The 21,573-nt window shown below is 44.1% G+C and overlaps 1 protein-coding gene across 11 annotated transcripts in view; it reads right to left on the bottom strand.

The window, feature by feature from the left end:
* oxr1a (oxidation resistance 1a) overlaps positions 1-21,573 on the bottom strand; it is an 894,274-nt gene that overhangs the window by 513,624 nt on the left and 359,077 nt on the right. The window lies entirely within an intron of this gene.

Raw genomic sequence — 21,573 nt, forward strand, 5'->3', positions numbered from 1 at the left:
GTTCAGATCTTTAACCATAACAAAGAAATGCATGAGTCTGCACTGGAATGCTGCTTTGTGTGCATTACAGTGCATAAATTGGAGGTTGGGGAGTGAGGGAGTTTTAAGGGTTAATTTGTTTAATGGTGAATTTCTTTCCTTTTTCTTTCATTTAGCAATTATCCAAAAGTTGCTCTTTGGGTTGGAAGAAGTTGAGCTTAGTCCAACTTTAACACAGGCTTTTTTACTTTCAACTAGTAATTCACGAGTTGCTTGGAGCTGCAAATAGTTAATTAGATAACTAGCTTCAACTGGTTTTTGGAAGCTTGCATCACGGATCGTAAAAACAGGCCATCTTCCGCTTTGCCATCTGCACTGCAGTACTGCTTTGGGCTGCATTAGAGACTTAAGTTGGAGTTTTGTGAATTAGGGACTGCTGCTTTAGATTGCATTAACTAGGAGTTTCATGAATGAGAAAGTCTGTGGAGGGCAACATAGAAACTAGGAGCAAGAGTCGGCCATTTGGCCCTTTGAGCCTGCTCCACCATTTAATATGATCATGGCTGGTCCTTGATCTCAGTACTAGATTCCTGCTTTCTCCTCATACCCCGTGATGCCATTAAAATCTAAAAATTTATCGATCTCTTTCTTGAATACTTTCAGTGACTTGGCCTCCGCAGCCTTCTGTTTGCCACAGGTTCTCTGCTCTTTGAGTGAAGAACCTTTTCCTCATCTCAGTCCTAAATGGTCAACCTTGTATCCTGAGACTGTGTCCCTTGGTTCTATATTCCCCCAACCAGGGAAAACACCCACTCTGCATCTAGTCAATCCAGTAAGAAGTCTCACAACACCAGGTTAATGTCCAACAGGTTTATTTGGTAGCAAATACCATAAGCTTTCGGAACGCTGCTCCTTCGTCAGATGGAGTGGAAATGTGCTCTCAAACAGTGCACAGAGACACAAAATCAAGTTACAGAATACTAATTAGAATGCGAATCCCTACAACCAGCCAGGTCTTAAAGGTACAGACAATGTGGGTGGAGGGAGCATTAAACACAGGTTAAAGAGATGTGTATTGTCTCCAGACAGAACAGCTAGTGAGATTCTGCAAGTCCAGGGGGCAAGCTGTGTCGAGGGCATCTTGAAACCCATTGTACAAAGAACCCCCAGCTTTTGTCGCGACACTACGGACTTCCTACAGAAACTCAGCGCACATGGAGCAGTTGAACCAGGAGCACTCCGCGTCACAATGGATGCCTCGGCACTCTACACCAGCATCCCCCACGATGATGGCATTGCTGCAACGGCCTCAGTACTCAATGTCGTCAACTGCCAGTTTCCAGATGCAATTTTATAACTCATCCGCTTCATCCTAGACCACAATATCTTCACCTTCAACAACCAGTTCTTCATCCAGACACACGGAACAGCCATGAGGACCAAATTCGCACCTCAATATGCCAACATCTTCATGCACAGGTTCGAACGAGACTTCTTCACCGCACAGGACCTTCAACCGATGCTATACATTAGATACATCGATGATATTTTCTTCCTTTGGAGTCATGGTGAGCAATCACTGAAACAACTATATGATGACATCAACAAGTTCCATCCCGCCATCAGACTCACCATGGACTACTCTCCGGAATCGGTTGCATTCTTGGACACACGCATCTCCATCAAGGACGGTCACCTCAGCACCTCACTGTACCGCAAGCCCACGGATAACCTCATGACGCTCCACTTCTCCAGCTTCCACCCTAAACACGTTAAAGAAGCCATCCCCTACAGACAAGCCCTCCGAATACACAGGATCTGCTCGGATGAGGAGGATTGCAACAGACACCTCCAGACGCTGAAAGATGTCCTCATAAGAACAGGATATGGCGCTCGACTCATCGATCAACAGTTCCGACGCGCCACAGCGAAAAACCGCACCGACCTCCTCAGAAGACAAACACGGGACACGGTGGACAGAGTACCCTTCATCGTCCACTTCCCCCATGGCCTTGAGGAATTAACAATTTGCGTCAGAGACGGTGTAATTTCCTGCCTCGTCTCCCACAGCAGCCTGGGATGTAATTCATCCGGGCCTGGTTATTTGTCGATTTTTGCCCATCAAACCCTCCAATACCTCCTCACTTCCTCTGTCAAACTGCTCAAGCTCCAAACAGTCCCTTTTCCTGAATTCTGTGCATACGTCCTTCTTGTCCTGAGTCAAGACAGATGAGAAGGATTTGTTTAACACCCTTCCAATGTCCTGCTTCATACGCAAATTGCCCCCTTGGTTTCTAATGAGCCCTACTATTCCCCTTCATGTATTTCGGCAATCTAATTATTCAGGTGGGTGAGGCCATTGAACTCAATCATTTGGGACAATGAACCTTGGCTGTGAAGAGGGCCATCCTGATAATCTTTAATCCATTCACTTCAAACAAAAGAGCTGAACTGAGCTTGTTATGGCTATGTTGGTAACTGGCTAGTTTGTGCAGTCAGGTCATGTGACAGCAAGCTAGCCTTTTTGTAAAATAACACAATAGCAGCTCGTCCCACCCATTGATGAGCCGATAAAATCGCGAGAGCGCCGAGAAATCATGTTCGCGCCCGATTTCTCGGCTCTCGCAATCTTACCGGCACCAGATATCCGGCGCAATCAGCATCTCATCCATTTCCGGCAAGAGGTTGAACAATTTATTTAAATCATGATTTATATGTGTTTGGCAAGCCTGGGACTCAATTGTCTGGGCTCACTTGCCTTCATGGCCGCACTAGAAGTAGTTCTTTCCGGCAAGGAAAACATCTGGTCCCCAGCAACGGGGAACAGTTGCGTTGTCCTCACCGGTAGAACTGGAGGACATTAAGGCCCTCCCCCGCCATGGTGGTCGAGGGCAAAGGTGGGGTGCCCCTTGGGCAGTGCCAGCCTGGCACCTTGGCACTGCTATGGGCCCACTGCACACTTTGCAGGAAATCGGTGGGGGTGGGGGGGGGGGGGGGGGGGGGGAGGAAGAGACACTCAACTGGCCATTTGCAAAGATATTAAAAGATATTTTAAGCAAAGAATAGTGAACTAGGCCAAAGATCAGCCATAATCTCACTGTGTGATGAAACAGATGCCAGGCACTAAATGGCCAACTGCTTTTTCTGTATTCTTCTAAGGCACAAAGGCTAGGTGGAGTTTTGAAAGAAAAGTTGGAGGTGACTGGGGATGGTATGGTGGGGTAAGTATTATTTGCAGGAGGTGACCCAGAACCGAACGGGGTTGGAAATGGTAGTGGGTTATGGATGGTGAATAATACAATCAAGCTAGCACACAAATTATGGAAGAGACTGCATCGGAAGTGAGATGCAGCCAGAGTGAGTGAACAAGAACAAAGAACAATACAGCACAGGAACAGGCCCTTCGGCCCTCCAAGCCCGCGCCGCTCCCTGGTCCAAACTAGACCATTCTTTTGTATCCCTCCATTCCCACTCCATTCATATGGCTGTCTAGATAAGTCTTAAACGTTCCCAGTGTGTCCGCCTCCACCACCTTGCCTGGCAGCGCATTCCAGGCCCCCACCACCCTCTGTGTAAAATATGTCCGTCTGATATCTGTGTTAAACCTCCCCCCCTTCACCTTGAACCTATGACCCCTCGTGAACGTCACCACCGACCTGGGGAAAAGCTTCCCACCGTTCACCCTATCTATGCCTTTCATAATTTTATATACCTCTATTAAGTCTCCCCACATCCTCCGTCTTTCCAGGGAGAACAACCCCAGTTTACCCAATCTCTCCTCATAACTAAGCCCCTCCATACCAGGTAACATCCTGGTAAACCTCCTCTGTACTCTCTCCAAAGCCTCCACGTCCTTCTGGTAGTGTGGCGACCAGAACTGGACGCAGTATTCCAGATGCGGCCGAACCAACGTTCTATACATCTGCAACATCAGACCCCAACTTTTATACTCTATGCCCCGTCCTATAAAGGCAAGCATGCCATATGCCTTCTTCACCACCTTCTCCACCTGTGACGTCACTTTCAAGGATCTGTGGACTTGCACACCCAGGTCCCTCTGCGTATCTACACCCTTTATGGTTCTGCCATTTATCGTATAGCTCCTCCCTACATTATTTCTACCAAAATGCATCACTTCGCATTCATCAGGATTGAACTCCATCTGCCATTTCTTTGCCCAAATTTCCAGCCTATCTATATCCTTCTGTAGCTTCTGACAATGCTCCTCACTATCTGCAAGTCCTGCCAATTTTGTGTCGTCCGCAAACTTACTGATCACCCCAGTTACACCTTCCTCCAGATCATTTATATAAATCACAAACAGCAGAGGTCCCAATACAGAGCCCTGCGGAACACCACTAGTCACAGGCCTCCAGCCGGAAAAAGACCCTTCCACTACCACCCTAGATGGGTGGAGAACTACCAAGCCAGTTCTCCACCCATCTAGCCGCCACCCCCCCCCCCCCTTTATCCCATGAGGGAGAGTGTGGGGCTATCAGGAATTTGGAGCTGAGTGGGAATTCACAGTGGCACATTGGCCTCACAGTGCCCGGGACCCGGGTTCGATTTCCGGCTTGGGTCCCCGTCTGTGTGGAGTTTGCACGTTCTTCCTGTGTCTGCGTGGGTTTCCTCTGGGTGCTCCGGTTTTCTCCCACAGTCCAAGGATGTGCAGGTTCGGTGGATCGGTCATGCTAAATTCTCTGTGTACCCGAACAAGCGCAGGAGTGCGGTGACTAGGGGATTTTCACAATAACGTTATTGCAGTGTTAACGTCAGCCTACTTGTGATTAATAAGTAAACTTTAACTTTACTTTAATTCGCTGCAGAGGGGAAAGAAGTGCCTTCTGGTTTTCTCCTCGCTTTCTAACTTTATAATCCTAGAGTGATCTTACCCTGCTGCGATAGCAGATGTCACAAGGAAAAGAGCTGATTGGTAAGTAGTGAATAAGATCAGCTAAGTATTTAACAATTTCATCACTTATACTTTCAGGTCAATTTTGTGGTTTATAGTTTGTAAGGGTTATATTCACTACTAATGAGGAGCAGGAAAGAAGGGCCCGAGCAAATTGGATATAATCTGGTCTCAAGCATCTTCCAAAAGTTTAATTCAAAGGGAGAAAATCAGGGCAGGAGAGCTCCAAGCCATGGCATTCTCTTCGCGCGCCACATGGGAGGCCAGTAATATCTCAAGTGTCTGGGGCCAGCGTGTGTGCAGGAAGTGTCTCCAGCTGCAACTCCTGGAAGCTCAGGTTTTGGAGCTGGAGTGGCAGCTGGGAACACTGTGGATCATCTGTGAGGCGGAGAGTATCATGGATAGCATGTAGAGAGAGGTGGTCACACTGCAGGCTAAGATTCTCCAGGCAAGAAGTGAATGGGTGGCCACCAGGAAGAGCAAGACGGTGAGGCAGGCAGTGTAGAAATCCCCTGTGGCCATTACCCTGCAAACTGATATACCATTTTGGATACTGTTGAGGGGAATAGCCTCTCAAGGGAAAGCAGCAACAGCCAAATCCAATGCACCATAGTTGGCTCTGCTGCACAGGGTAGGAGTAAAAAGCGTGAGAATGCAATAGTTATAGGAGATTCAATTGCAAGGGGGATAGATGGCCGCAAATAAGATTCCAGGATGGTATGTTGCCTCCCTGGTGCTAGGGCCAAGGATGTCTCCGAGCAGTTGCATGCCATTTTGAAGGGGGAGGGTGAACAGCCAGTGGTTGTGGTATATTGGGAGCAGTTTAAAATTCAGCAAAGGAGGACTAAGAAAAGGGAAAAATAGAGTATGAAAGTAATTTAGAGGGGAAAATAAAAATTGACTGTAAAAGTCAGTAGGTATAGATATGTAAGGAAAAGATTGACAAAAACGAATGTAGGCCACTTGTAGCCATAATTGGAAGAATTCATAACGGGGAACAAAGAAATGGCTGAGGAACTAAACTTGTACTTTGCTCCTGTCATCACAAAGGAAGACATAAATAATATACCAGAAATTATAAGATAATCAAGTTTTAGTGAGGAGCTGAAAGAAATCAGTATTAGAAGAGAAATGGTTTTGAGTAAATTGATGGGATTGAAGATGGATAATCTCTAGTGCCTGATAATATTCCTCCCAGAGTATTCGTGTGACCCTGGAAATAAATCTATTGGTGGGCATTTTTCAAATTTTTTGGACTCTGGACTGGATCCTACAGATTGGAGGGTAGCTAATATAAATCTGATTTTCAAAAAATGAGTTAGAGAGAAAACTAGGAATTATTTTCCAGTGAGCACAATGTCAGTACTGGGGAAATTGCTGGAGTCCATTTTCAAGGATATCATAGTTCAACATTTGGAAAGCAGTGGTATAGACAACATGGATTTACAAAGGGGAAATCATGCTTGATGAATCTATTGGAATTCTTTGAGGATGTAACAAGTAGAGTTGACCAAGGAGAACCGGTTGATGTGGTTTATTTTGACTTTCAGAAGGCTTTCGACAAGGTCTCATAGAACAGACTACGATGTGAAGTTGAAGCGCATGGGATGGCGAGTAGTGTCCTGAGATGGATAGAAATCTGGTTCGCAGAGAGGAAGCAAAGAGTTGCATAAATGGGTCTTTTTTCCAATTGACAAGCAGTGACTAGTGGGGTGTGCTGGGAGCTGTGCTAGGACCCCAACTGTTTACATTAGATATTAATGATTTAGAAAAGGGAACTGAATGTATTATCTCTAAATTTGAAGATGATACAAAGTTGGGTGAGAAGGTGAGCTGTGAGGAGGATGCAGAGATGCTTCAGCATAATTGGACAGGACGAGCGAGTGGGCATATATATGATGCAATATAATGTGGCTAAATGTGAGGTTATCCATTTTGGTAGCAAAAACACGAAAGCAGATTATTATTTGAATGGCTGCAAATTGAGAGAGGTGCATACTCAGCGAGACCTTGGTGTCCTCGTACATCAGTCATTGAAAGTAAGCGGACAGTTGCAGCAGGCAGTAAAGGCGGCAAATTGTATGTTGGTCTTCATAGCCAGAGCATTTGAGTAGAGGAATAGAGATGTTTTACTGCAATTGTACAGGGCATTGGTGAGGTCACACCTGGAGTATTGTGTGCAGTTTTTGTGTCATTATCAGAGGAAGGATATCCTTCAGAGGGAGTGCAGCAAAGGTTTACCAGGCTGACCCCTGGGATGGAGGGTCTGTCATATGAGAGACTAAATTGATTAGGATTATGTTAATTGGAGTTTGGAAGAATGAGAAGGGATTTCACAGAAACTTATAAAATTCTAACAGGATTAGACAGGGTCAATTCAGAAAGAATGTTCCTGATGGTGGGGAGTCCAGGGGTAAACCATTTAAGACGGAGGTGATGAGAAATGTCTTCACCAAGAGAATGGTGAATCTGTGGAATTCATGACCACAAAAAGTAGTTAAGGCCAAAACATTATTTGAAGAAATGAGATACAGCTCTTGGGGCTTAAGGGATCAAGGTATAAGGAGGGGTAAGACAGGATATTGAATTTGATGATCAGCCATGATCAAAATGAATGGTGGAGCAGGCTCGAAGAGCCGAATGTCCTACTAGTTTCTAATTTCTATGAGATGGCTTCATTACTAATTGGAACTGCACGAGTCGAGAAATTATGAGAGGTAATGTAGTCACACATTGTTTTATATTTACAAGAGTTACATGATTGCTTTGAGAGCTGATTTGGCAGTGGTGTGATTAGGATGTTTCACAAGCCGCTATTTGAGTTTCACTTTGTACTCTTCCAGGCAAGAGGTCCTGGAATAAATTTGTTGTTGTTAGTTTGAATGTGTGTGTGCAAACCACACGTTTTCTGTTTAAATACCACAATCCCCAACATATTTCGGACATTACAAAAATAAAATTGGCGACAAGTCAGGATTTTGTTTCGTCAAGACATCAGGAAAAGATCCAAAGTTAAGTAGAAGAAAAACATTGTCAGTCTTCACACTTCGCATGTTAGAAAGATGAAAGTGCCAGTGAAGGAAGGCCAAATAAGAAAACGCTCTCTGTGTGGTTTTATAAGAGGGCTTTGTTTTTTGATCAATTCCCAGGTAGTATCTGGCATATAATAATATCTGGCATATATGCTGTATGGCTGGGGCCATTTGAAAATTAATCAAGTCAACTGCCTCAAAGATAAAAAAGGATACAAAGAACAATACAGCATAAGAACAGGTTATTTGGCCCTCAAAGCCTGCGCCGATCATGATGCCTGCCCAAACTAAAACCGTATGCAATTACAGAGTCCATATCCTTCCATTTCCATCCTATTCATGTATTTGTCGAGATGCCCCTCAAATGCTGCTATCACACCTGCTCACACCATCTCCCTGGGCAGCGCGTTCCAGACATTCATCACCCTCGGTGTAAAAAACGTGCCTCGCACATCTCCTCTGAACTTTTACCCATGCACCTTAAACCTATGTCCCCTCGTACTTGACTTTTCTACCCGAGGAAAGAGCATCTAACTATCCACTCTGTCCATGCCACTCATAATCTTGTAAACCTGTATCAGGTCACCCCTCAACCTCCGTTGTTCCAGTGAGAACAGACCGAGTTTATCCAACCTCTCCTCATAGCTAATGCCCTCCAGACCAGGCAATATCTGGTAAATCTCTTCTGTACACTCTCCAAAGCATCCACATCCTTCTGATAGTGTAGCAACCAGAATTGTACACAATACTCCAAATGAGGCCTAACTAAGATTCTGTACAGCTGCAGCATGATCCGCCAATTTTTATACTCAATGCCCCGACCGATGAAGGCAAGCATGCCATATGCCTTCTTGACTACCTTATCCACCTGCGTTGTCACTTTCAGTGATCGGTGGACATGTACACCCAGATCTCTTTGTATGTCAATACTGCTAAGGGGGTCTACCATTTACTGTATAATTCCGACATGCATTGGTCCTTCCAATATGCATTACCTCACACTTGTCCGGATACATTACTGTAAAAACAGTGAAAACCCAGGGGTCTTTCAATGAAGAAAATGAATCATGGGGATTCCTATGTTGAGGGCTTTCAATACTTTGTAAAAACAAATAAAATTGCAGGCGATTTGCTCATGCCACTTTTTTTATTACAATAGAACTGAGGGGGAATAATACCCATAATAATAATTATGGAGGAGAATAGTAGCCATATTAATAACTATGTGAAGTGAAAAGGTTAACAGAGACAAACCACAAAAACCTGCACAATGTTTAATTGCAGGGTAGTAAGCAGCTAGTTCCAGTCACCGGACCTTCAAATAAGAAAAGGAGAAAGATAGTGTTCAATTCTGGTCGCCACACCAGAAGGATGTGGAGGCTTTGGAGAGGGTCCAGAAAAGGTTTACCAGGATGTTGCCTGGTATGGAGGGCATTAGCTATGAGGAGAGGTTGGAGAAACTTGGTTTGTTCTCACTGGAACGACGGAGGTTGAGGGGAGACCTGATAGAAGTCTACAAGATTATGAGAGGCATGGACAGAGTGGATAGTCAGAAGCTTTTTCCCAGGGTGGAAGAGTCAATTACTAGGGGGCATAGGTTAAAGGTGCGAGGGGCAAGGTTTAAAACAGATGTACGAGGCAGATTTTTTTTTTTACAGAGAGTGGTGGGTGCCTGGAACTCGTTGCCGGGGGAGGTAGGTGAAGCGGATACAGTAGTGACTTTTAAGGGACGTCTTGACAAGTAAATAATTAGGATGGGAATAGAGGGATATGGTCCCGGAAGGGTAGGGGGTTTTAGTTAAGTCGGGCAGCATAATCGGTGCAGGCTTGGAGGGCTGAAGTGCCTGTTCCTGTGCTGTAATTTTCTTTGTTCTTTGATACGAGAGTGTGGGATGTTCATGTCTTATGCTGGGAGAGGCCATTAAACCAGACAGTTGGAAAGGGAAGGTTGATTTGTGTTCTAACATTCAGACACAGCTGGGATGTTTAAAAAAATTGAAAACAATACCCAATTGATGCAATTAAAAACCCTAGGCCGATTGGATGTTATAATTAAGCAAGCAGAATCATAGAATCTACAGTGCAGAAGGAGCCCATTTGGCCCAAAGAGACTGCAGTGACAACAATCCCACCCAGGCCCTATCCCCGTAACCCTACGTATTTACTCTACTAATCCCCCTGACACTAAGGGGCAATTTAGCATGGCCAATCAACCTAACCCACACATCTTTGGAGTATGGGAGGAAACCAGAGCACCTGGAGGAAACCCAAGCAGACACAGGTGCAAGGTGATTGATTTGGTTTTAAAAACTGTACTTTATAGATGATGTAACCTTAACCTGGGGGAGGTGGTTAGATGGGTGGAGAACTGGCTTGGTCACAGAAGACAGAGGGTGGTAGTGGAAGGGTCTTTTTCCGGCTGGAGGCCTGTGACTAGTGGTGTTCCGCAGGGCTCTGTATTGGGACCTCTGCTGTTTGTGATTTATATAAATGATCTGGAAGAAGGTGTAACTGGGGTGATCAGTAAGTTTGCGGACAACACAAAATTGGCAGGACTTGCAGATAGTGAGGAGCATTGTCAGAAGCTACAGAAGGATATAGATAGGCTGGAAATTTGGGCAAAGAAATGGCAGATGGAGTTCAATCCTGATAAATGCGAAGTGATGCATTTTGGTAGAAATAATGTAGGGAGGAGCTATACGATAAATGGCAGAACCATAAAGGGTGTAGATACGCAGAGGGACCTGGGTGTGCAAGTCCACAGATCCTTGAAGGTGACGTCACAGGTGGAGAAGGTGGTGAAGAAGGCATATGGCATGCTTGCCTTTATAGGACGGGGCATAGAGTATAAAAGTTGGGGTCTGATGTTGCAGATGTATAGAACGTTGGTTCGGCCGCATCTGGAATACTGCATCCAGTTCTGGTCGCCACACTACCAGAAGGACGTGGAGGCTTTGGAGAGAGTACAGAGGAGGTTTACCAGGATATTACCTGGTATGGAGGGGCTTAGTTATGAGGAGAGATTGGGTAAACTGGGGTTGTTCTCCCTGGAAAGACGGAGGATGAGGGGAGACTTAATAGAGGTGTATAAAATTATGAAAGGCATAGATAGGGTGAACGGTGGGAAGCTTTTCCCCAGGTCGGTGGTGACGTTCACGAGGGGTCATAGGTTCAAGGTGAAGGGGGGGAGGTTTAACACAGATATCAGACGGACATATTTTACACAGAGGGTGGTGGGGGCCTGGAATGCGCTGCCAGGCAAGGTGGTGGAGGCGGACACACTGGGAACGTTTAAGACTTATCTAGACAGCCATATGAATGGAGTGGGAATGGAGGGATACAAAAGAATGGTCTAGTTTGGACCAGGGAGCGGCGCGGGCTTGGAGGGCCGAAGGGCCTGTTCCTGTGCTGTATTGTTCTTTGTTCTAATCAACACATGCGAGTGGACAGAGATAACTCCCAGATTTTTACTTGTATATACTAATTACTTGTAATCAAATTTGAATTATAATTGCTTGTGTATTTCTGAATATTGCACTCTGACTGGTCTGAAAGACTTAAATCAGAGTCCTATAGCTCTAGTTTTTAATAAATCATCTTGAAACCACTCCATGACTCCATGTCTTTGTCTGGCTACTTGAGGGGAATGATAATTTTAAAAACACAAGTCCAAAGATGTGCAGGTTAGGTTGATTGGCGATGCTAAAGTTGCCCCTTAGTGTCCTGAGATGTGTAGGTTAGAGGGATTAGTGGGTAAAAATATATGGGGGTAGGGCCTGGGTGGGATTGTGGTCAGTGCAGACTCGATGGTCCTAATGGCCTCTTTCTGTACTGTAGGGTTTCTATGATTTCTATGATTCTATGAAAAACAACAAGAAAAATATTGTGACATCCCCACAACAGTTTGACGATGAAGATGGGATTTGCTCCAGCCAGAAAAAACGTCACAGCATCTTGATTTGGTGAGTATGTTCTCAATCACGTTCACAGCCGGGTGCTGTTGTGAACCAGTTTTAGCCGATTTAAAGAGTGAAATCCAAACCTAAAGTAAAGTGGACCAGACAAGCGGAGTGAAAAAGTGACAGGAGGACACCCCAGGTTTTTGTAACAAAAAAAGTGAGCATGCAGTGGTCAACAGGCCCACGAGCCATGGCGTTAAGCCACGAAGGCTCTAAGCCGAGAAGGCGTAACTCGAGGAATGGGGAGGAGAAGCAGCTTGCTCTTCAATCATTTTGACTAAGCTGCTGTGCAGCTATAGAATCAGTAAAAGTTAAAATGTAACCAATTAATATCTGCCTAAAGGCAATTTGACTGTCTTAAAAATTTAGGAGTTTTAGTTGTAGGTTTGAATTACAGATATAGAAGTAAATCAAGCACTGGAAATTAACTTAACAATGTTGTTACAGTCTTTTTTTCAAATTACGTGTAGTGATGTACCTGCGTGCCAAATTCTGTTCAGGGTCTGAAGAAAAGTTAACTATTTCAGCAGACAGTTCATTTGATTTTAAATCACCCCGAAACTCATGTCTATGTTGATTTATAATGGCAGATTTATGAGAAGTAATTAACTGCGGAGATTTTAACCCAAGGTTGGAGGAATTTGGAATAAGTGTGAAAATGTTGTTGTGAAGTTGGGCAGAGTAATTGTAGATTGGGAGGTACAAAGTTAGAATTTGGTGTTTGTAAAATTGTAGAATGTTGGGGGGGGGGGGGGGGGGGGGGAGCATTGCACAGTCCTGTTAAAAGGTAGTGTTTTTTCTGTGCTTCGAGATTTAAAATGCAAGTACATAGAGAGCCCAAACTGAAACATTAGTATCTGAAGGCCAAACAGCAGTTTTTACCATGACAATAAGCTTTTGAATTTAGCCAATTAATTTGAGTCAGGCACTTAGACACCAGAGACCTATTAAATTTAAATCGGATGGTTTTGACAACCTATGACCAATCCTATTGTGGGAAATATTGATATGTCATCGCGAGAATAAAAGAAAGGGGCAGTGGGACAAAGTGTAGACAAACTGCCACCTGCCAGAGCTAACAATTCTCTCCCTCTATCGTGAGAGTGATGTGAGAGTGAGCGCGTGCGGGGGAGGGGGGGGGGGGGGGAAGCGTGGGCAGGGGGGAGCGCGGGCGGGAATTGCTGGCTCTTATAGCTTCATCTATGAGAAAGCACCATCTAGATTGCAAAGATACCAAAGACGAATAAAGTTCCAGACAGAAGAAAACAACAGAGAGACGCAGAATATTGCGGAAGACACAAAACCTGGGTGTAAGTTCGGGAGTGACTAAATTCTATTTTGTTCATGAGCGAGAATTATATTTATTTGCTAGCATACCATTAGAATCTTGTTTTATTTGGGAATAGTTAATAGTTAGAAGGGATTTATTCGGTTTGTTAACAGTTTAGTTCGTTTGTTCACTGTTGGGTAAATAAATTGTTACGGGTTGATTTTCGAGTGCGTCAGGGATTTATTTTTATTTAATCACTAGAAGATGCTGAAGAGCAGGTCGCACCACTTCACACGGTTTTTACAGGATTATAGGGTGAGGTACTCCTCTTTGGCGTGTTTCGGTGTTAGTTCTCAGAGGGGGGAAATCACCCCTGCTTTACAACAATGACAGTCTTAATTTGGTAGGGTCAATTAAAATTTGGGATATTTGAAATAATGTCAAATCCTGGCCAAAACTTGTCAGGTTGAAAGATATATTTTTGATACAATTGGCACAATGAAAAGAAAATTCTAGAATTAAATTCCGAGAAAGGAATTAGTCCTGGGTCCTGATGCTTGTTAGATTAAAAAACAAAGAATGATGACATAATGATGTCCATTTGAGAACTTTTACCCCACCCCTTTTGAAACTAGCAGAGACAGCTGAGGTTATATTTATTTTTCCAAGATTTTAAGGTTTTGAATTGTCAGGTATGTTCAGATGAATTAACCCATTCTGCTCCAAGCAGGGTAGATTTGCTTTTTTTGCAGCAGCAGCTAACTGCAAATGGAACAAGATTTGCAATGGCTTTAAGATATTTTAGAATATATTTGTATTCAAGCCTTGGATTATCCAGCATGGGCAGACAGAATAAGTGAGCCAATTACAATATTGGTAAGTAACTGCTCACAGAACACACACTGGTGCAAATTCTGAATATGGGAAGATTGAAAACTGTGTTGTGTGCAAGGCAAGCTCAATGAGAAAGCCTGCTCCTGCCAGCAAATGGGTAGATTGCTATAATTAGGGACAATGGAAATAACGCAGTAGGATAGATGAACTTTGAAGGATAGGACCGCATATGTGATGTACAGGTGAAATGTGAGGAAGGGAACAGAGTAATCATATCATAGAATCATAGAGACCCTACAGTGCAGAAACAGGCCATTTGGCCCATCAAGTCTGCAACGACCACAATCCCACCCAGGCCCTACTACAATATTCCTACATAGTTACCCGCTAATCCCTCTAACCTACACATCTCAGGACACTAAGGGGCAATTTTAGCATGGCCAATCAACCTAACCCGCACATCTTTGGGCTGTGGGAGCAAACCGGAGCACCCGGAGGAAACCCATGCAGACACAAGGAGAATGTGCAAACTCCACACAGACAGTGACCCAAGCCGGGAATCAAACCCAGGTCCCTGGAGCTGTGAAGCAGCAGTGCTAACCACTGTGCCACCGTGCCGCCCTGTAATAGAAGAGCCATTATGGGGAGCAGCTAGTTAATCAGAGTAGAACAGAATTAAAGGTGGGATTCATTCGATGGCTAATGAGATTGGCATAGGTGATTTAAAAAAGACATTTAAAGGGCTTCTAAGAAAAAATATACAGTTTGGGTGGTAGGTATGGATGTAGGAACAAAATTTTTTTAAAGAAGAAAGCCAACAACACTTGTTTGATTTGGGGCAATTCTGTCATAGGAAAAATGTGCTGTTAGCAAGCTACCTTAAAAATGATGCTATTTAAGACAAAGAGTGAGCAATCAAATACATTACTGCCTGGAATCAAATAGAAAGGTTTGAATTCTGTTTTAAAGATGTTATGAGGGAAACTGAACAGGATTAAGTAATTGAGAAGATAAGAGACTGGAAATGAAGCAGTAAATGGGAATTGGGATATTGAGTGCAATTCAATTCATTGGAATATTTCAACTTGGCACTGATGTATATTCTAGCGAAAATAAAGTATAGATTGGCTCGTAAATTGATAGCTTTATCTTGGTAATATTTGTGTCTTTCTCTATGTTTTTAAGAGAACAGAATTTGATATTGAGACTGCCACCCAAGGCATCTGAACCATATGTGGAGAGATGGGCAACGACTTCAAAATCTTTTGATAAGATCACCCGAGAGTTAAGAAGGTGTAGGCATGATAGTGACGTACTGTATAAGTATGCAGATCAGTTAAGTATGAAGTAACTGATGTGGAGTTTTGCATGTTCTCCCTGTGTCCGTGTCCGGGAGCTCCGGTTTCCTCCCACAGTCCAAAGATGTGCAGGTTAGGTGGATTAGCCATGCTAAATTGCCCCTTGGTGTCAGGGGGACTAGCAGGGTAACTGCATGGGGTCATGGGTGGGATTGTGGTTGGTACAGACTTGATGGGCCGAATGGTCTCCTTCTGCACTGTAGGATTCTACGATTCTCTACTCAAGAAACTAGTCCAAAATAAACCCATTCGAGGTTTTGGCTGTGCTTGCAATTATTTAAGAACAGGTCTCACACATGCACACAACTTGACAAACAGCATGGCACAAATGAAGCCAAAGGGAAATTGGTCGCCCCAGGATTCTTACTGGGGATTTACAACAGAACATAGCATACCAGAAAGAACAACATGTTAGATATAATGGACCGGTGCTGGTGGAGGAAAGGAATAGGAAGAGAAACTGCACAATTTTGCCAGCCATATAACTGCACACATTTGCCAGCCTGTGTGTGTCCAGCACCAGCCTGGAAAGGCAATAAAAATAAAACTACATCACCAACCTCATCCCAGAGGATCCTGGGAACAGATACAGATTGATTTTATAAGTCCGTACCCCCATGAGAAGGAAAGCACATTGCCTAGTAATTATGGATCAATTTACTAGGTGGGTGGAAACATTCTTCACAAGAGATTGCTCCACTTTAACAAATCATAGAGAGGGGAGCCATAGCACTGCCAGGAAGCAGATCCAAGGGCATGTGAGAGAATTGAGTGAACAATTGGTTAAGAAAGTTAGAGACTGATAGGCGGTGCAAGATTTGGAGAGGGATCATCAGCAAGTTGAAAAATCAAGGGCAGCACAAGTGGGCAACGGGGTGATGGTAAAGGTGGGACCAGAGCCCAGTGGTCTCCAACTGCTGTGGCAATCATGACAGGTAATATGTGTGTGCTTGTAAATATGAGGGCAGGAAGTCAATGGATGCATCATACACAGCTAAAAATGTATGAGCACCCTCACAAGTCTGACTGCCACCCAACTGGTGGGGAGCAACATTAATGTTTTCACAGGTTCTTATTTACTCTGATGACTGTTCTGGAATTGTGCATGTCAGCTACCCACTGGAGGAATAGGAGAGTCATTATTTGCTTTATTGGTTAAAGATGACATCAAAGCTGTATTATTGAAAAGACATTGGCACCAAGGGCCAACATGTTGAATCGATCTGGGTGGAAATACAAAAACAAAAGGAAAAAACATCTTGGTATACATAATTTACAGGCCCCAAGCAATACTTCCAAAGTGGGGGCACAGTATAAACCAAGAAATAACGAGGGCTTGTGAGAAGGGCACAATGGTAATCATGGGTGATTTTAACATGCATATTGACTGGATTAATCAAATTGGCAAAGGTAGCCTCGAGGGAGAGTTCATGGAGTGCTTGAGGGATTGTTTCTTAGAACAATATCTTATGGAACCCAGCAGGGAGCAAGCTATTTTAGATTTAGTGTTATGTAACAAAGAAAGGTTGATAAATAGTCTTGTTGTTAAAGATCCTCAGAGCATGCTAGAATTTCAGATTCAGATTGAGCAAGAGAAGACAAAGTGCCATACTAGTGTTTTAGCGTTGGACAGAGGGAATTATACAGGCCTGAGGAAAGAGTTGGCCCAAGTAAACTGGGCACATATAATTGAGGGCAGCTGAGAAACAATGGCGGATGTTCCAGGAGATATTGAATACCTCTCAATTGAAGTATATTCCTGAAAGGAAGACAAATTGCAAAAGAAAAACATTCCCTGGCTAGACAAGGAAGTTAAAGAGGACATAAAGGCAAAAACTAGGGCATACCAAATTGCAAAAGCTAGTGGCAAGCTGGAGGATTGGGAGAACTTAAAGGTTCAGCAAAAGGCTACTAAAAATAGAATCAAAAGAACTAAGATGATCCAAGAAAGGAAACTAGCAGAAAACATAAACACAGATACCAAAAGCTTCTACAAGTATATAAAGAGGAAGGGAATAGCTAAAGTAAATGTTGGCCCTTTAGAGGACGATACTGGTGAGGTATTAATGGGGAACATAGAGATGGCAGAGGAACTAAACCAATATTTTGCCTCTGTCTTCACAATGGAGAATAATGAAGATTTTTCAAAAACTGTAGTCAATGCAGAGGAACTTGGTGCAACAACTATCACGAGGGAGAAGGAATTGAATAAACAAATGGATTAAAGGCAGCTAAGTCTCCAGTACCCGATGGCCTGCATCCTAGGATATTAAAGACGTTGGCAGCAGAGATAGTGGATGCATTGGTTGTGATATTTCAAAATTCCTTGGATTATGGAAAAGTCTTGGTGGATTGGAAACAAGCTAATGTGATACTCCTGTTCAAAAAGGGAGGGGGGCAAAAAGTAGGAAACTATAGGCCAGTTAGCTCGACCTCTTTGGTGGGGAAGTTGCTGGAATGGGGGATGACTGAACATTTGGAAGGACAAAGCTCAATCCACTATTGACATCATGGTTTTATGAAGGGCAAGTCATGTTTGGCACACTTGCTTAAGTTCTTTGAGACATAACCAGCAAGGCTATATAAATCCGGATGGGATTTATCCAAGGATTCTCTGGGAGGCAAGAGAAGTGATTGCAGAGCCTCTGGCTCTGATCTTCAGGTCGTCGTTGGCCTCTGGTATAGTACCAGAAGATTGGAGGTTAGCGAATGTTGTCCCATTGTTTAAGAAGGGGAACAGAGACTTCCCCGGGAATTATAGACCGGTGAGTCTCACTTCTGTTGTCGGCAAGATGTTGGAAAAAATTATAAGGGATAGGATTTATAGTTATTTGGAGAGTAATGAATTGATAGGTGATAGTCAGCATGGTTTTGTGGCAGGTAGGTCGTGCCTTACTAACCTTATTGAGTTTTTTGAGAAAGTGACCAAGGAGGTGGATGGGGGCAAGGCAGTGGACGTGGTATATATGGATTTTAGTAAGGCGTTTGATAAGGTTCACCATGGTAGGCTTCTGCAGAAAATGCAGATGTATGGGATTGGGGGTGATCTAGGAAATTGGATCAGGAATTGGCTAGCGGATAGGAAACAGAGGGTGGTGGTTGATAGTAAATATTCATCATGGAGTGCGGTTACAAGTGGTGTACCTCAGGGATCTGTTTTGGGGCCACTGCTGTTTGTAATATTTATTAATGATCTGGATGAGGGTATAGTTGGGTGGATTAGCAAATTTGCTGATGACACCAAAGTCGGTGGTGTGGTAGACAGTGAGGAAGGGTGTCGTAGTTTGCAGGAAGACTTAGACAGGTTGCAAAGTTGGGCCGAGAGGTGGCGGATGGAGTTTAATGCGGAGAAGTGTGAGGTAATTCACTTTGGTAGGAATAACAGATGTGTTGAGTATAGGGCTAACGGGAGGACTTTGAATAGTGTGGAGGAGCAGAGGGATCTAGGTGTATGTGTGCATAGATCCCTGAAAGTTGGGAATCAAGTAGATAAGGTTGTTAAGAAGGCATATGGTGTCTTGGCGTTTATTGGTAGGGGGATTGAATTTAGGAGTCGTAGCGTTATGTTGCAACTGTACACAACTCTGGTGCGGCCGCACTTGGAGTACTGTGTGCAGTTCTGGTCCCCACATTACAGGAAGGATGTGGAGGCTTTGGAGAGGGTGCAGAGGAGGTTTACCAGGATGTTGCCTGGTATGGAGGGGAGATCCTATGAGGAGAGGCTGAGGGATTTGGGATTGTTTTCGCTGGAAAGGCGGCGGCTAAGAGGGGATCTTATTGAAACATATAAGATGATTAGAGGTTTAGATAGGGTGGATAGTGATAGCCTTTTTCCTCTGATGGAGAAATCCAGCACGAGGGGGCATGGCTTTAAATTGAGGGGGGGTAGTTATAGAACCGATGTCAGGGGTAGGTTCTTTACCCAGAGGGTGGTGAGGGATTGGAATGCCCTGCCAGCATCAGTAGTAAATGCGCCTAGTTTGGGGGCGTTTAAGAGATCCGTAGATAGGTTCATGGACGAAAAGAAATTGGTTTAGGTTGGAGGGTCACAGTTTTTTTTTTAACCGGTCGGTGCAACATCGTGGGCCGAAGGGCCTGTTCTGCGCTGTAATGTTCTATGTTCTATGTTCTAAGGCGGATACTGGAGAACCTATGGATGTGGTAACGCCTTCCAGAAGGCGTTTGACAGGTGCCGCATAAAAAAATGATCCAGAAGGTGAGGTCACAGGCAATTGGGGGTCGAGTACAAGATTGGATTGAGGATTGACTGACTGACAGAAAGCAGAGGATCAGGATAAATGGATCCTTCTCTGGATGGCAAGTATAAAAGTAGTCGTTGCAATTGTATAAAAAGTGTTGGTGAAACCCACATCAGAAATATTGTGTCCAATTCTGGTCTGCTTATTTGAGGAAGGATGTGGTAGCATTGGAGGCAGTTCAGAGGAGGTTCAGCAAATTGATTCCGACAATGAAGGGGTTAACAGATGAGAGGTCACAGATGTGAGAGGCGGTAGATTTAAAACTGGGATGAGGAGGAATGACTTCTCGCAGAGGGTGGTGAATTTGTGGAACTCGTTGCCCAATAATGCGGTGGAGTCGGAATCATTGAATCCATAGAATCTCTACAGTACAGAAGGAGTCCATTCGGCCCATCAAGTCTGTACCGACCACAATCCCACCTGGCCTTATTCCTGTAATCCCATATATTTACCCTGCTAATCTTCCTGACACTAGGATCAATATAGCGTGGCCAATCAACCCAACCCACACATCTTTGGACTTGGGAGGAAACCAGAGCACCCAGAGGAAACGCAGACAAGGGGAGAAAGTGCCAACTCCACACAGACAGTGACCCGAGGCCGGAATTGAACCTGGGACCCTGATGCTGTGCGGCAGCAGTGCTAACCACTGTACCACCGTGTCACCATGTTTTCAAGAAGGAGATAGATATCATTCCAATTAAAAAAGGGATAAAGTGATATGGGGAACAGGTAGGAAGGTGGATTTGAGACCAGGGAGAGATCAGCCACGATCTCATTGAATGGCGGAGCAGGCTCGAAGGGCTGAATTTACGTTCTTCTGCTCCTAATTCCCATGTTTCAATGTCATAGAATATCGAACAATACAACATGGAAACAGGCCCTTCGGGCCAACCGGTCCATGCCGACCATGGTGCTCTCCCAGCAAGTCCCAATTGCCCATGTTTGGCCTATATCCCTCTAATCCTTTCCCATTCATGTACTTATCCGAATGTTTTTTTTTTAAATGCTGCCGGTGTTTCTGCCCCAACCACTTTCTCTGGCAGATCATTCCATTTATGCACGACCCTCTGCATGAAAATGTTGCCTCATGAGGTTATACACCTCAATAAAGCCACCCCTCATTCTCCTACATTCCAAGGAATAAAGTCTGACCAACCGCTCCCGCCTGCTAGTCCTGGCAACATCTTTCTAAATCTATTTTACATTCTTTCCAGTTTATCAATGACTTTCCAAATAACAGGGTGACCAAAACTGTACACAAGACTCCCAACTGCAGCCTCACCAACAACTTATACAACTGTAACATAATGTTCCAACTCTTATACTTAATTCCCTGACTGATGAAGGTCAATATGCTAAACGCCTTCTTCACCACCCTGTCTACCAGCGAAACCACTTTCAACGAACTATGTACTTGTACTCCTTGGTCTCTCTGTTCTTCAACACTCCTCAGGGCCCCACTGTACAAGTCCTGCCCTGGTTTAACTTACCAAAATGCAACACCTCACAGTTATCTGTATTGAAATCCATTTGCCAATCCTCAGCCCACTTCCCTAATTGATCAAGATATCGCTGTAATTTTGATAACCTTCTTCGCTATCAACAAAACCTCCTAATTTAGTAGCATCCACAAACTTACGGACCATGCCTTGTACATTTACATACAAATCATTTATATAAATAACAAATAACAAGGGTCCCACACTGACCCTTGAAGCACACCACCAGTCACAGGCATCCAGTCCAAGAAACAAGTATCGACCATCATCCTCTGTTTCCTATCCATTGAGCCAATTTTGAATCCAATTAACTAGCTCTCCCTGGATCCCATGCAACCTAATCTTCCAATCTTGCCATGCGGGACCTCGTCTAAGACCTTGCTGAAGTCCACACAGACAACATCTACTGCCCTACCCTCATCCATCCTTTTGGTTATCTCTTGGAAAAATTCTAAAAGATTCATTCCC

Source organism: Mustelus asterias, chromosome 7 (genome assembly GCF_964213995.1).
Source record: "Mustelus asterias chromosome 7, sMusAst1.hap1.1, whole genome shotgun sequence".
NCBI lineage: Eukaryota > Metazoa > Chordata > Chondrichthyes > Carcharhiniformes > Triakidae > Mustelus > Mustelus asterias.